The sequence below is a fragment of the Perissodus microlepis genome, chromosome 8, assembly GCF_051167445.1.
Source record: "Perissodus microlepis isolate ML-2025 ecotype Zambia chromosome 8, ASM5116744v1, whole genome shotgun sequence".
NCBI lineage: Eukaryota > Metazoa > Chordata > Actinopteri > Cichliformes > Cichlidae > Perissodus > Perissodus microlepis.
In genome coordinates this window covers 26,929,721-26,945,375 of record NC_140468.1, presented here as the reverse complement: position 1 = coordinate 26,945,375, position 15,655 = coordinate 26,929,721, and the positions used below count along the sequence as shown (strand labels likewise).

The following is a 15,655-nucleotide window of genomic DNA, read 5'->3' as shown; positions in this document are numbered from 1 at the left end:
AATGCATGTAATAGCGAGAAACGCACTAACGTGGTGAAATAAAGCGTTTTTCCATCAACTTCATGGAGATAGCTATAACTTTTGATAGAAGACTCAGACACACAAATTTATAGCTTTGCCTTATAGAATTCAGCATCTCCGTGCTGGGGAAATAGGTTTTGCAGCTGTTTGAGCTAAGATTTTCAAGTTATTCACAAAATGAAAACCTATACTTTGTGTCGGGCGAGAACTCCATTCAAATGCATGAAATAGCGAGAAACGCACTGTCTTAGCGAAATAAAGCCTTTTTGTACAACTTCATAAACATAGCTGTAACTTTTGATAGAAGACTCAGACACACAAATTTATAGCTTTGCCTTATAGAATTCAGCATCTCCGTGCTGGGGAAATAGGTTTTGCAGCTGTTTGAGCTAAGATTTTCAAGTTATTCACAAAATGAAAACCTATACTTTGTGTCGGGCGAGAACTCCATTCAAATGCATGAAATAGCGAGAAACGCACTGTCTCGGCGAAATAAAGCGTTTTTCCATCAACTTCATAAACATAGATATAACTTTTGCTAGAAGACTCAGACACACACAAATACGGCTTTGCCTTATAGAATTCAGCATCTCCGTGCTGGGGAAATAGGTTTTGCAGCTGTTTGAGCTAAGATTTTCAAGTTATTCACAAAATGAAAACCTATACTTTGTGTCGGGCGAGAACTCCATTCAAATGCATGTAATAGCGAGAAACGCACTAACGTGGTGAAATAAAGGGTTTTTCCATCAACTTCATGGAGATAGCTGTAACTTTTGATAGAAGACTCAGACACACAAATTTATAGCTTTGCCTTATAGAATTCAGCATCTCCGTGCTGGGGAAATAGGTTTTTCAGCTGTTTGAGCTAAGATTTTCAAGTTATTCACAAAATGAAAACCTATACTTTGTGTCCGGCGAGAACTCCATTCAAATGCATGAAATAGCGAGAAACGCACTGTCTTAGCGAAATAAAGCGTTTTTGTACAACTTCATAAACATAGCTATAACTTTTGCTAGAAGACTCAGACACACATAAATACGGCTTTGCCTTATAGAATTCAGCATCTCCGTGCTGGGGAAATAGGTTTTGCAGCTGTTTGAGCTAAGATTTTCAAGTTATTCACAAAATGAAAACCTATACTTTGTGTCGGGCGAGAACTCCATTCAAATGCATGTAATAGCGAGAAATGCACTAACGTGGTGAAATAAAGGGTTTTTCCATCAACTTCATGGAGATAGCTGTAACTTTTGATAGAAGACTCAGACACACGAAAATATGGCTTGGCCTTATAGAATTCAGCATCTCCGTGCTGGGGAAATAGGTTTTTCAGCTGTTTGAGCTAAGATTTTCAAGTTATTCACAAAATGAAAACCTATACTTTGTGTCGGGCGAGAACTCCATTCAAATGCATGTAATAGCGAGAAACGCACTAACGTGGTGAAATAAAGGGTTTTTCCATCAACTTCATGGAGATAGCTGTAACTTTTGATAGAAGACTCAGACACACGAAAATATGGCTTGGCCTTATAGAATTCAGCATCTCCGTGCTGAGGAAGTGGGTTTTGCAGCTGTTTGAGCTAAGATTTTCAAGTTATTCACAAAATGAAAACCTATACTTTGTGTCGGGCGAGAACTCCATTCAAATGCATGTAATAGCGAGAAACGCACTGTCTTAGCGAAATAAAGCGTTTTTGTACAACTTCATAAACATAGCTATAACTTTTGATAGAAGACTCAGACACACAAATTTATAGCTTTGCCTTATAGAATTCAGCATCTCCGTGCTGGGGAAATAGGTTTTGCAGCTGTTTGAGCTAAGATTTTCAAGTTATTCACAAAATGAAAACCTATACTTTGTGTCGGGCGAGAACTCCATTCAAATGCATGTAATAGCGAGAAACGCACTAACGTGGTGAAATAAAGCGTTTTTCCATCAACTTCATGGAGATAGCTATAACTTTTGATAGAAGACTCAGACACACAAATTTATAGCTTTGCCTTATAGAATTCAGCATCTCCGTGCTGGGGAAATAGGTTTTGCAGCTGTTTGAGCTAAGATTTTCAAGTTATTCACAAAATGAAAACCTATACTTTGTGTCGGGCGAGAACTCCATTCAAATGCATGAAATAGCGAGAAACGCACTGTCTCGGCGAAATAAAGCGTTTTTCCATCAACTTCATAAACATAGATATAACTTTTGCTAGAAGACTCAGACACACACAAATACGGCTTTGCCTTATAGAATTCAGCATCTCCGTGCTGGGGAAATAGGTTTTGCAGCTGTTTGAGCTAAGATTTTCAAGTTATTCACAAAATGAAAACCTATACTTTGTGTCGGGCGAGAACTCAATTCAAATGCATGTAATAGCGAGAAACGCACTAACGTGGTGAAATAAAGGGTTTTTCCATCAACTTCATGGAGATAGCTGTAACTTTTGATAGAAGACTCAGACACACAAATTTATAGCTTTGCCTTATAGAATTCAGCATCTCCGTGCTGGGGAAATAGGTTTTGCAGCTGTTTGAGCTAAGATTTTCAAGTTATTCACAAAATGAAAACCTATACTTTGTGTCGGGCGAGAACTCCATTCAAATGCATGAAATAGCGAGAAACGCACTGTCTTAGCGAAATAAAGCGTTTTTGTACAACTTCATAAACATAGCTGTAACTTTTGATAGAAGACTCAGACACACAAATTTATAGCTTTGCCTTATAGAATTCAGCATCTCCGTGCTGGGGAAATAGGTTTTTCAGCTGTTTGAGCTAAGATTTTCAAGTTATTCACAAAATGAAAACCTATACTTTGTGTCCGGCGAGAACTCCATTCAAATGCATGAAATAGCGAGAAACGCACTGTCTCGGCGAAATAAAGCGTTTTTCCATCAACTTCATAAACATAGATATAACTTTTGCTAGAAGACTCAGACACACACAAATACGGCTTTGCCTTATAGAATTCAGCATCTCCGTGCTGGGGAAATAGGTTTTGCAGCTGTTTGAGCTAAGATTTTCAAGTTATTCACAAAATGAAAACCTATACTTTGTGTCGGGGGAGAACTCCATTCGAATGCATGAAATAGCGAGAAACGAACTGTCTTAGCGAAATAAAGCGTTTTTGTACAACTTCATAAACATAGCTATAACTTTTGATAGAAGGCTCAGACACACACAAATACGGCTTTGCCTTATAGAATTCAGCATCTCCGTGCTGGGGAAATAGGTTTTGCAGCTGTTTGAGCTAAGATTTTCAAGTTATTCACAAAATGAAAACCTATACTTTGTGTCGGGCGAGAACTCCATTCAAATGCATGTAATAGCGAGAAACGGACTAACGTGGTGAAATAAAGGGTTTTTCCATCAACTTCATGGAGATAGCTGTAACTTTTGATAGAAGACTCAGACACACAAATTTATAGCTTTGCCTTATAGAATTCAGCATCTCCGTGCTGGGGAAATAGGTTTTTCAGCTGTTTGAGCTAAGATTTTCAAGTTATTCACAAAATGAAAACCTATACTTTGTGTCGGGCGAGAACTCCATTCAAATGCATGTAATAGCGAGAAATGCACTAACGTGGTGAAATAAAGGGTTTTTCCATCAACTTCATGGAGATAGCTGTAACTTTTGATAGAAGACTCAGACACACTAATTTATAGCTTTGCCTTATAGAATTCAGCATCTCCGTGCTGGGGAAATAGGTTTTTCAGCTGTTTGAGCTAAGATTTTCAAGTTATTCACAAAATGAAAACCTATACTTTGTGTCGGGCGAGAACTCCATTCAAATGCATGTAATAGCGAGAAACGCACTAACGTGGTGAAATAAAGCGTTTTTCCATCAACTTCATGGAGATAGCTGTAACTTTTGATAGAAGACTCAGATATACGTATTTACAGCTTTGCCTTATAGAATTCAGCATCTCCGTGCTGAGAAAGTGGGTTTTGCAGCTGTTTGAGCTAAGATTTTCAAGTTATTCACAAAATGAAAACCTATACTTTGTGTCGGGCGAGAACTCCATTCAAATGCATGTAATAGCGAGAAACGCACTGTCTTAGCGAAATAAAGCGTTTTTGTACAACTTCATAAACATAGCTATAACTTTTGATAGAAGACTCGGACACACAAATTTATAGCTTTGCCTTATAGAATTCTGCATCTCCGTGCTGGGGAAATAGGTTTTGCAGCTGTTTGAGCTAAGATTTTCAAGTTATTCACAAAATGAAAACCTATACTTTGTGTCGGGCGAGAACTCCATTCAAATGCATGTAATAGCGAGAAACGCACTAACGTGGTGAAATAAAGCGTTTTTCCATCAACTTCATGGAGATAGCTATAACTTTTGATAGAAGACTCAGACACACAAATTTATAGCTTTGCCTTATAGAATTCAGCATCTCCGTGCTGGGGAAATAGGTTTTGCAGCTGTTTGAGCTAAGATTTTCAAGTTATTCACAAAATGAAAACCTATACTTTGTGTCGGGGGAGAACTCCATTCAAATGCATGTAATAGCGAGAAACGCACTAACGTGGTGAAATAAAGCGTTTTTCCATCAACTTCATGGAGATAGCTATAACTTTTGATAGAAGACTCAGACACACAAATTTATAGCTTTGCCTTATAGAATTCAGCATCTCCATGCTGGGGAAATAGGTTTTGCAGCTGTTTGAGCTAAGATTTTCAAGTTATTCACAAAATGAAAACCTATACTTTGTGTCCGGCGAGAACTCCATTCAAATGCATGAAATAGCGAGAAACGCACTGTCTCGGCGAAATAAAGCGTTTTTCCATCAACTTCATAAACATAGATATAACTTTTGCTAGAAGACTCAGACACACACAAATACGGCTTTGCCTTATAGAATTCAGCATCTCCGTGCTGGGGAAATAGGTTTTGCAGCTGTTTGAGCTAAGATTTTCAAGTTATTCACAAAATGAAAACCTATACTTTGTGTCGGGCGAGAACTCCATTCAAATGCATGAAATAGCGAGAAACGCACTGTCTTAGCGAAATAAAGCGTTTTTGTACAACTTCATAAACATAGCTATAACTTTTGATAGAAGGCTCAGACACACACAAATACGGCTTTGCCTTATAGAATTCAGCATCTCCGTGCTGGGGAAATAGGTTTTTCAGCTGTTTGAGCTAAGATTTTCAAGTTATTCACAAAATGAAAACCTATACTTTGTGTCCGGCGAGAACTCCATTCAAATGCATGTAATAGCGAGAAACGCACTAACGTGGTGAAATAAAGCGTTTTTCCATCAACTTCATGGAGATAGCTGTAACTTTTGATAGTAGACTCAGATATACGTATTTACAGCTTTGCCTTATAGAATTCAGCATCTCCGTGCTGAGGAAGTGGGTTTTGCAGCTGTTTGAGCTAAGATTTTCAAGTTATTCACAAAATGAAAACCTATACTTTGTGTCGGGCGAGAACTCCATTCAAATGCATGTAATAGCGAGAAACGCACTGTCTTAGCGAAATAAAGCGTTTTTGTACAACTTCATAAACATAGCTATAACTTTTGATAGAAGACTCAGACACACAAATTTATAGCTTTGCCTTATAGAATTCAGCATCTCCGTGCTGGGGAAATAGGTTTTGCAGCTGTTTGAGCTAAGATTTTCAAGTTATTCACAAAATGAAAACCTATACTTTGTGTCGGGCGAGAACTCCATTCAAATGCATGTAATAGCGAGAAACGCACTGTCTTAGCGAAATAAAGCGTTTTTCTAAAACTTCATCAAGTTACATGTATCTTTTGATAGAAGGCTCAGACACACATAAATATGGCTTGGCCTTATAGAATTCAGAATCTCCGTGCTGGGGAAATAGGTTTTGCAGCTGTTTGAGCTAAGATTTTCAAGTTATTCACAAAATGAAAACCTATACTTTGTGTCGTGCGAGAACTCCATTCAAATGCATGTAATAGCGAGAAACGCACTGTCTTAGCGAAATAAAGCGTTTTTGTACAACTTCATAAACATAGCTATAACTTTTGATAGAAGGCTCAGACACACATAAATAAGGCTTGGCCTCATAGAATTCAGCATCTCCGTGCTGGGGAAATAGGTTTTGCAGCTGTTTGAGCTAAGATTTTCAAGTTATTCACAAAATGAAAACCTATACTTTGTGTCGGGCGAGAACTCCATTCAAATGCATGTCATAGCGAGAAACGCACTAACGTGGTGAAATAAAGCGTTTTTGTACAACTTCTTAAACATAGCTATAACTTTTGATAGAAGACTCAGATATACGTATTTATGGCTTTGTCTTATAGACTTGAATATCCCCGTGTTGAGCAAACAGGTTTTAAAGCTGTTTGAGTTAAGATTTTCAAGTTATTCACAAAATGAAAACCTATACTTTGTGTCGGGCGAGAACTCCATTCAAATGCATGAAATAGCGAGAAACGCACTAACGTGGTGAAATAAAGCGTTTTTCCATCAACTTCATGGAGATAGCTATAACTTTTGATAGAAGACTCAGATATACGTATTTACAGCTTTGCCTTATAGAATTCAGCATCTCCGTGCTGAGGAAATAGGTTTTGCAGCTGTTTGAGCTAAGATTTTCAACTTATTCACAAAATGAAAACCTATACTTTGTGTCGGGCGAGAACTCCATTCAAATGCATGTAATAGCGAGAAACGCACTGTCTTAGCGAAATAAAGCGTTTTTGTACAACTTCATAAACATAGCTATAACTTTTGATAGAAGACTCAGACACACATAAATACGGCTTTGCCTTATAGAATTCTGCATCTCCGTGCTGGGGAAATAGGTTTTGCAGCTGTTTGAGCTAAGATTTTCAAGTTATTCACAAAATGAAAACCTATACTTTGTGTCGGGCGAGAACTCCATTCAAATGCATGTAATAGCGAGAAACGCACTAACGTGGTGAAATAAAGGGTTTTTCCATCAACTTCATGGAGATAGCTGTAACTTTTGATAGAAGACTGAGACACACAAATTTATAGCTTTGCCTTATAGAATTTAGCATCTCCGTGCTGGGGAAATAGGTTTTGCAGCTGTTTGAGCTAAGATTTTCAAGTTATTCACAAAATGAAAACCTATACTTTGTGTCGGGCGAGAACTCCATTCAAATGCATGAAATAGCGAGAAACGCACTGTCTCGGCGAAATAAAGCGTTTTTGTACAACTTCATAAACATAGATATAACTTTTGCTAGAAGACTCATACACACACAAATACGGCTTTGCCTTATAGAATTCAGCATCTCCGTGCTGGGGAAATAGGTTTTGCAGCTGTTTGAGCTAAGATTTTCAAGTTATTCACAAAATGAAAACCTATACTTTGTGTCGGGGGAGAACTCCATTCAAATGCATGAAATAGCGAGAAACGCACTGTCTTAGCGAAATAAAGCGTTTTTGTACAACTTCATAAACATAGCTATAACTTTTGATAGAAAGCTCAGACACACATAAAAATGGCTTGGCCTTATAGAATTCAGCATCTCTGTGCTGGGGAAATAGGTTTTGCAGCTGTTTGAGCTAAGATTTTCAAGTTATTCACAAAATGAAAACCTATACTTTGTGTCGGGCGAGAACTCCATTCAAATGCATGAAATAGCGAGAAACGCACTGTCTCGGCGAAATAAAGCGTTTTTGTACAACTTCATAAACATAGATATAACTTTTGCTAGAAGACTCAGACACACACAAATACGGCTTTGCCTTATAGAATTCAGCATCTCCGTGCTGGGGAAATAGGTTTTGCAGCTGTTTGAGCTAAGATTTTCAAGTTATTCACAAAATGAAAACCTATACTTTGTGTCGGGCGAGAACTCCATTCAAATGCATGAAATAGCGAGAAACGCACTGTCTCGGCGAAATAAAGCGTTTTTGTACAACTTCATAAACATAGCTATAACTTTTGATAGAAAGCTCAGACACACATAAAAATGGCTTGGCCTTATAGAATTCAGCATCTCTGTGCTGGGGAAATAGGTTTTGCAGCTGTTTGAGCTAAGATTTTCAAGTTATTCACAAAATGAAAACCTATACTTTGTGTCGGGCGAGAACTCCATTCAAATGCATGAAATAGCGAGAAACGCACTGTCTCGGCGAAATAAAGCGTTTTTGTACAACTTCATAAACATAGATATAACTTTTGCTAGAAGACTCAGACACACACAAATACGGCTTTGCCTTATAGAATTCAGCATCTCCGTGCTGGGGAAATAGGTTTTGCAGCTGTTTGAGCTAAGATTTTCAAGTTATTCACAAAATGAAAACCTATACTTTGTGTCGGGGGAGAACTCCATTCAAATGCATGAAATAGCGAGAAACGCACTGTCTTAGCGAAATAAAGCGTTTTTGTACAACTTCATAAACATAGCTATAACTTTTGATAGAAGGCTCAGACACACATAAATAAGGCTTGGCCTTATAGAATTCAGCATCTCCGTGCTGGGGAAATAGGTTTTTCAGCTGTTTGAGCTAAGATTTTCAAGTTATTCACAAAATGAAAACCTATACTTTGTGTCGGGCGAGAACTCCATTCAAATGCATGAAATAGCGAGAAACGCACTAACGTGGTGAAATAAAGCGTTTTTCCATCAACTTCATGGAGATAGCTATAACTTTTGATAGAAGACTCAGATATACGTATTTACAGCTTTGCCTTATAGAATTCAGCATCTCCGTGCTGAGGAAATAGGTTTTGCAGCTGTTTGAGCTAAGATTTTCAAGTTATTCACAAAATGAAAACCTATACTTTGTGTCGGGGGAGAACTCCATTCAAATGCATGAAATAGCGAGAAACGCACTGTCTTAGCGAAATAAAGCGTTTTTGTACAACTTCATAAACATAGCTATAACTTTTGATAGAAGACTCAGACACACATAAATACGGCTTTGCCTTATAGAATTCTGCATCTCCGTGCTGGGGAAATAGGTTTTGCAGCTGTTTGAGCTAAGATTTTCAAGTTATTCACAAAATGAAAACCTATACTTTGTGTCGGGCGAGAACTCCATTCAAATGCATGTAATAGCGAGAAACGCACTAACGTGGTGAAATAAAGGGTTTTTCCATCAACTTCATGGAGATAGCTGTAACTTTTGATAGAAGACTGAGACACACAAATTTATAGCTTTGCCTTATAGAATTTAGCATCTCCGTGCTGGGGAAATAGGTTTTGCAGCTGTTTGAGCTAAGATTTTCAAGTTATTCACAAAATGAAAACCTATACTTTGTGTCGGGCGAGAACTCCATTCAAATGCATGAAATAGCGAGAAACGCACTGTCTTAGCGAAATAAATCGTTTTTGTACAACTTCATAAACATAGCTATAACTTTTGATAGAAGACTCAGATATACGTATTTACAGCTTTGCCTTATAGAATTCAGAATCTCCGTGCTGAGGAAGTGGGTTTTGCAGCTGTTTGAGCTAAGATTTTCAAGTTATTCACAAAATGAAAACCTATACTTTGTGTCGGGCGAGAACTCCATTCAAATGCATGTAATAGCGAGAAACGCACTGTCTTAGCGAAATAAAGCGTTTTTGTACAACTTCATAAACATAGCTATAACTTTTGCTAGAAGACTCAGACACACAAATTTTTAGCTTTGCCTTATAGAATTCAGCATCTCCGTGCTGGGGAAATAGGTTTTGCAGCTGTTTGAGCTAAGATTTTCAAGTTATTCACAAAATGAAAACCTATACTTTGTGTCGGGCGAGAACTCCATTCAAATGCATGAAATAGCGAGAAACGCACTAACGTGGTGAAATAAAGCGTTTTTCCATCAACTTCATGAAGTTAGCTGTAACTTTTGATAGAAGACTCAGATATACGTATTTACAGCTTTGCCTTATAGAATTCTGCATCTCCGTGCTGAGGAAATAGGTTTTGCAGCTGTTTGAGCTAAGATTTTCAAGTTATTCACAAAATGAAAACCTATACTTTGTGTCGGGCGAGAACTCCATTCAAATGCATGTAATAGCGAGAAACGCACTGTCTTAGCGAAATAAAGCGTTTTTGTACAACTTCATGAACATAGCTATAACTTTTGATAGAAGACTCAGACACACATGAATACGGCTTTGCCTTATAGAATTCAGCATCTCCGTGCTGGGGACATAGGTTTTGCAGCTGTTTGAGCTAAGATTTTCAAGTTATTCACAAAATGAAAACCTATACTTTGTGTCGGGCGAGAACTCCATTCAAATGCATGTAATAGCGAGAAACGCACTGTCTTAGCGAAATAAAGCGTTTTTGTACAACTTCATAAACATAGCTATAACTTTTGCTAGAAGACTCAGACACACATAAATACGGCTTTGCCTTATAGAATTCAGCATCTCCGTGCTGGGGAAATAGGTTTTGCAGCTGTTTGAGCTAAGATTTTCAAGTTATTCACAAAATGAAAACCTATACTTTGTGTCGGGCGAGAACTCCATTCAAATGCATGTAATAGCGAGAAACGCACTAACGTGGTGAAATAAAGCGTTTTTCCATCAAATTCATGGAGATAGCTGTAACTTTTGATAGAAGACTCAGACACACATAAATATGGCTTGGCCTTATAGAATTCAGCATCTCCGTGCTGGGGAAATAGGTTTTGCAGCTGTTTGGGCTAAGATTTTCAAGTTATTCACAAAATGAAAACCTATACTTTGTGTCGTGCGAGAACTCCATTCAAATGCATGTAATAGTGAGAAACGCACTGTCTTAGCGAAATAAATCGTTTTTGTACAACTTCATAAACATAGCTATAACTTTTGCTAGAAGACTCAGACACACAAATTTATAGCTTTGCCTTATAGAATTCAGCATCTCCGTGCTGGGGAAATAGGTTTTGCAGCTGTTTGAGCTAAGATTTTCAAGTTATTCACAAAATGAAAACCTATACTTTGTGTCGGGCGAGAACTCCATTCAAATGCATGTAATAGCGAGAAACGCACTAACGTGGTGAAATAAAGCGTTTTTCCATCAACTTCATGGAGATAGCTGTAACTTTTGATAGAAGACTCAGATATACGTATTTACAGCTTTGCCTTATAGAATTCAGCATCTCCGTGCTGAGGAAGTGGGTTTTGCAGCTGTTTGAGCTAAGATTTTCAAGTTATTCACAAAATGAAAACCTATACTTTGTGTCGGGCGAGAACTCCATTCAAATGCATGTAATAGCGAGAAACGCACTGTCTTAGCGAAATAAAGCGTTTTTGTACAACTTCATAAACATAGCTATAACTTTTGATAGAAGACTCAGACACACAAATTTATAGCTTTGCCTTATAGAATTCAGCATCTCCGTGCTGGGGAAATAGGTTTTGCAGCTGTTTGAGCTAAGATTTTCAAGTTATTCACAAAATGAAAACCTGTACTTTGTGTCGGGCGAGAACTCCATTCAAATGCATGTAATAGTGAGAAACGCACTGTCTTAGCGAAATAAAGCGTTTTTGTACAACTTCATAAACATAGCTATAACTTTTGATAGAAGACTCAGACACACATAAATATGGCTTGGCCTTATAGAATTCAGCATCTCCGTGCTGGGGAAATAGGTTTTGCAGCTGTTTGAGCTAAGATTTTCAAGTTATTCACAAAATGAAAACCTATACTTTGTGTCGGGCGAGAACTCCATTCAAATGCATGTAATAGCGAGAAACGCACTAACGTGGTGAAATAAAGCGTTTTTCCATCAACTTCATGGAGATAGCTGTAACTGTTGATAGAAGACTCAGACACACAAATTTATAGCTTTGCCTTATAGAATTCAGCATCTCCGTGCTGGGGAAATAGGTTTTGCAGCTGTTTGAGCTAAGATTTTCAAGTTATTCACAAAATGAAAACCTATACTTTGTGTCGGGCGAGAACTCCATTCAAATGCATGTAATAGCGAGAAACGCACTAACGTGGTGAAATAAAGCGTTTTTCCATCAACTTCATGGAGATAGCTGTAACTTTTGATAGAAGACTCAGACACACAAATTTATAGCTTTGCCTTATAGAATTCAGCATCTCCGTGCTGGGGAAATAGGTTTTGCAGCTGTTTGAGCTAAGATTTTCAAGTTATTCACAAAATGAAAACCTATACTTTGTGTCGGGCGAGAACTCCATTCAAATGCATGAAATAGCGAGAAACGCACTAACGTGGTGAAATAAAGCGTTTTTCCATCAACTTCATGAAGTTAGCTGTAACTTTTGATAGAAGACTCAGATATACGTATTTACAGCTTTGCCTTATAGAATTCAGCATCTCCGTGCTGAGGAAATAGGTTTTGCAGCTGTTTGAGCTAAGATTTTCAAGTAATTCACAAAATGAAAACCTATACTTTGTGTCGGGCGAGAACTCCATTCAAATGCATGTAATAGTGAGAAACGCACTGTCTTAGCGAAATAAAGCGTTTTTGTACAACTTCATAAACATAGCTATAACTTTTGATAGAAGACTCAGACACACATAAATATGGCTTGGCCTTATAGAATTCAGCATCTCCGTGCTGGGGAAATAGGTTTTGCAGCTGTTTGAGCTAAGATTTTCAAGTTATTCACAAAATGAAAACCTATACTTTGTGTCGGGCGAGAACTCCATTCAAATGCATGTAATAGCGAGAAACGCACTAACGTGGTGAAATAAAGCGTTTTTCCATCAACTTCATGGAGATAGCTGTAACTGTTGATAGAAGACTCAGACACACAAATTTATAGCTTTGCCTTATAGAATTCAGCATCTCCGTGCTGGGGAAATAGGTTTTAAAGCTGTTTGAGCTAAGATTTTCAAGTTATTCACAAAATGAAAACCTATACTTTGTGTCGGGCGAGAACTCCATTCAAATGCATGAAATAGCGAGAAACGCACTAACGTGGTGAAATAAAGCGTTTTTCCATCAACTTCATGGAGATAGCTGTAACTTTTGATAGAGGACTCAGATATACGTATTTACGGCTTTGCCTTATAGAATTCAGCATCTCCGTGCTGAGGAAATAGGTTTTGCAGCTGTTTGAGCTAAGATTTTCAAGTTATTCACAAAATGAAAACCTATACTTTGTGTCGGGCGAGAACTCCATTCAAATGCATGAAATAGCGAGAAACGCACTAACGTGGTGAAATAAAGCGTTTTTCCATCAACTTCATGGAGATAGCTGTAACTGTTGATAGAAGACTCAGACACACAAATTTATAGCTTTGCCTTATAGAATTCAGCATCTCCGTGCTGGGGAAATAGGTTTTGCAGCTGTTTGAGCTAAGATTTTCAAGTTATTCACAAAATGAAAACCTATACTTTGTGTCGGGCGAGAACTCAATTCAAATGCATGAAATAGCGAGAAACGCACTGTGTCGGCGAAATAAAGCGTTTTTGTGCAACTTCATGAAGTTACATGTAACTTTTGATAGAAGGCTCAGACACACATATTTATGGTTTTATCTCATAGAATTCAATATCCCCGTGTTGAGCAAACAGGTTTTAAAGCTGTTTGAGCTAAGATTTTCAGGTTATTCACAAGATGAAAACCTATACTTTGTTTCGTGCGAGAACTCCATTCAAATGCATGTAATAGTCAGAAACGCACTGTTTTGGCGAAATAAGGTGTTTTTTTACAACTTCATGAAGTTACATGTAACTTTTGATAGAAGGCTCAGACACACATATTCATGGCTTTGCCTTATAGAATTCAGCATCCCCGTGTTGAGCAAACAGGTTTTAAAGCTGTTTGAGCTAAGATTTTAAAGTTATTCACATAATGAAAACCTATACTTTGTTTCGTGCGAGAACTCCATTCAAATGCATGTAACAGTCAGAAACACACTGTCTTGGCGAAATAAAGCGTTTTTCATCAACTTCATAGAGACAGCTGTAACTTTTGATAGAAGGCTCAGACACACATATTTATGGTTTTATCTCATATAATTCAATATCCCCGTGTTGAGCAGACATGTTTTAAAGCTGTTTGAGCTAAGATTTTCAAGTTATTCACAAGATGAAAACCTATACTTTGTTTCGTGCGAGAACTCCATTCAAATGCATGTAATAGTCAGAAACGCACTGTTTTGGCGAAATAAGGTGTTTTTTTACAACTTCATGAAGTTACATGTAACTTTTGATAGAAGGCTCAGACACACATATTCATGGCTTTGCCTTATAGAATTCAGCATCCCCGTGTTGAGCAAACAGGTTTTAAAGCTGTTTGAGTTAAGATTTTCAAGTTATTCACATAATGAAAACCTATACTTTGCGTCGGGCGAGAACTCCATTCAAATGCATGTAACAGTCAGAAACGCACTGTCTTGGCGAAATAAAGCGTTTTTCATCAACTTCATAGAGACAGCTGTAACTTTTGATAGAAGGCTCAGACACACATATTTATGGTTTTATCTCATATATGTCAATATCCCCGTGTTGAGCAGACAGGTTTTAAAGCTGTTTGAGCTAAGATTTTCCAGTTATTCACATAATGAAAACCTATACTTTGCGTCGGGCGAGAACTCCATTCAAATGCATGTAATAGTCAGAAACGCACTGTCTTGGCAAAATAAAGCCTTTTTCTACAACTTCATGAAGTTACACGTAACTTTTGATAGAAGGCTCAGATATACTTATTTATGGCTTTATCATATAGAATTCAATGTCCCCGTGTTGAGCAGACAGGTTTTAAAGCTGTTTGAGCTAAGATTTTCAAGTTATTCACAAGATGAAAACCTATACTTTGTTTCGTGCGAGAACTCCATTCAAATGCATGTAATAGTCAGAAACGCACTGTCTTGGCGAAATAAAGCCTTTTTCTACAACTTCATGAAGTTACACGTAACTTTTGATAGAAGGCTCAGATATACTTATTTATGGCTTTATCATATAGAATTCAATGTCCCCGTGTTGAGCAGACAGGTTTTAAAGCTGTTTGAGCTAAGATTTTCAAGTTATTCACAAGATGAAAACCTATACTTTGTTTCGTGCGAGAACTCCATTCAAATGCATGTAACAGTCAGAAACGCACTGTCTTGGCGAATAAAAGTGTTTTTGTACAACTTCATGAAGTTACATGTAACTTTTGATAGAAGGCTCAGACACACATATTTATGGTTTTATCTCATATATGTCAATATCCCCGTGTTGAGCAGACAGGTTTTAAAGCTGTTTGAGCTAAGATTTTCCAGTTATTCACATAATGAAAACCTATACTTTGCGTCGGGCGAGAACTCCATTCAAATGCATGTAATAGTCAGAAACGCACTGTCTTGGCGAAATAAAGCCTTTTTGTACAACTTCATGAAGTTACACGTAACTTTTGATAGAAGGCTCAGATATACTTATTTATGGCTTTATCATATAGAATTCAATGTCCCCGTGTTGAGCAGACAGGTTTTAAAGCTGTTTGAGCTAAGATTTTCAAGTTATTCACAAGATGAAAACCTATACTTTGTTTCGTGCGAGAACTCCATTCAAATGCATGTAATAGTCAGAAACGCACTGTCTTGGCGAAATAAAGCCTTTTTGTACAACTTCATGAAGTTACACGTAACTTTTGATAGAAGGCTCAGATATACTTATTTATGGCTTTATCATATAGAATTCAATGTCCCCGTGTTGAGCAGACAGGTTTTAAAGCTGTTTGAGCTAAGATTTTCGAGTTATTCACAAGATGAAAACCTATACTTTGTTTCGT

The 15,655-nt window shown here is 37.6% G+C and overlaps 1 protein-coding gene across 1 annotated transcript in view; it reads left to right on the top strand.

The window, feature by feature from the left end:
* Positions 1 to 15,655, top strand: part of LOC146382123 (uncharacterized) — a 236,424-nt gene that overhangs the window by 106,864 nt on the left and 113,905 nt on the right. The gene's annotated exons all lie outside the window — the stretch shown is intronic.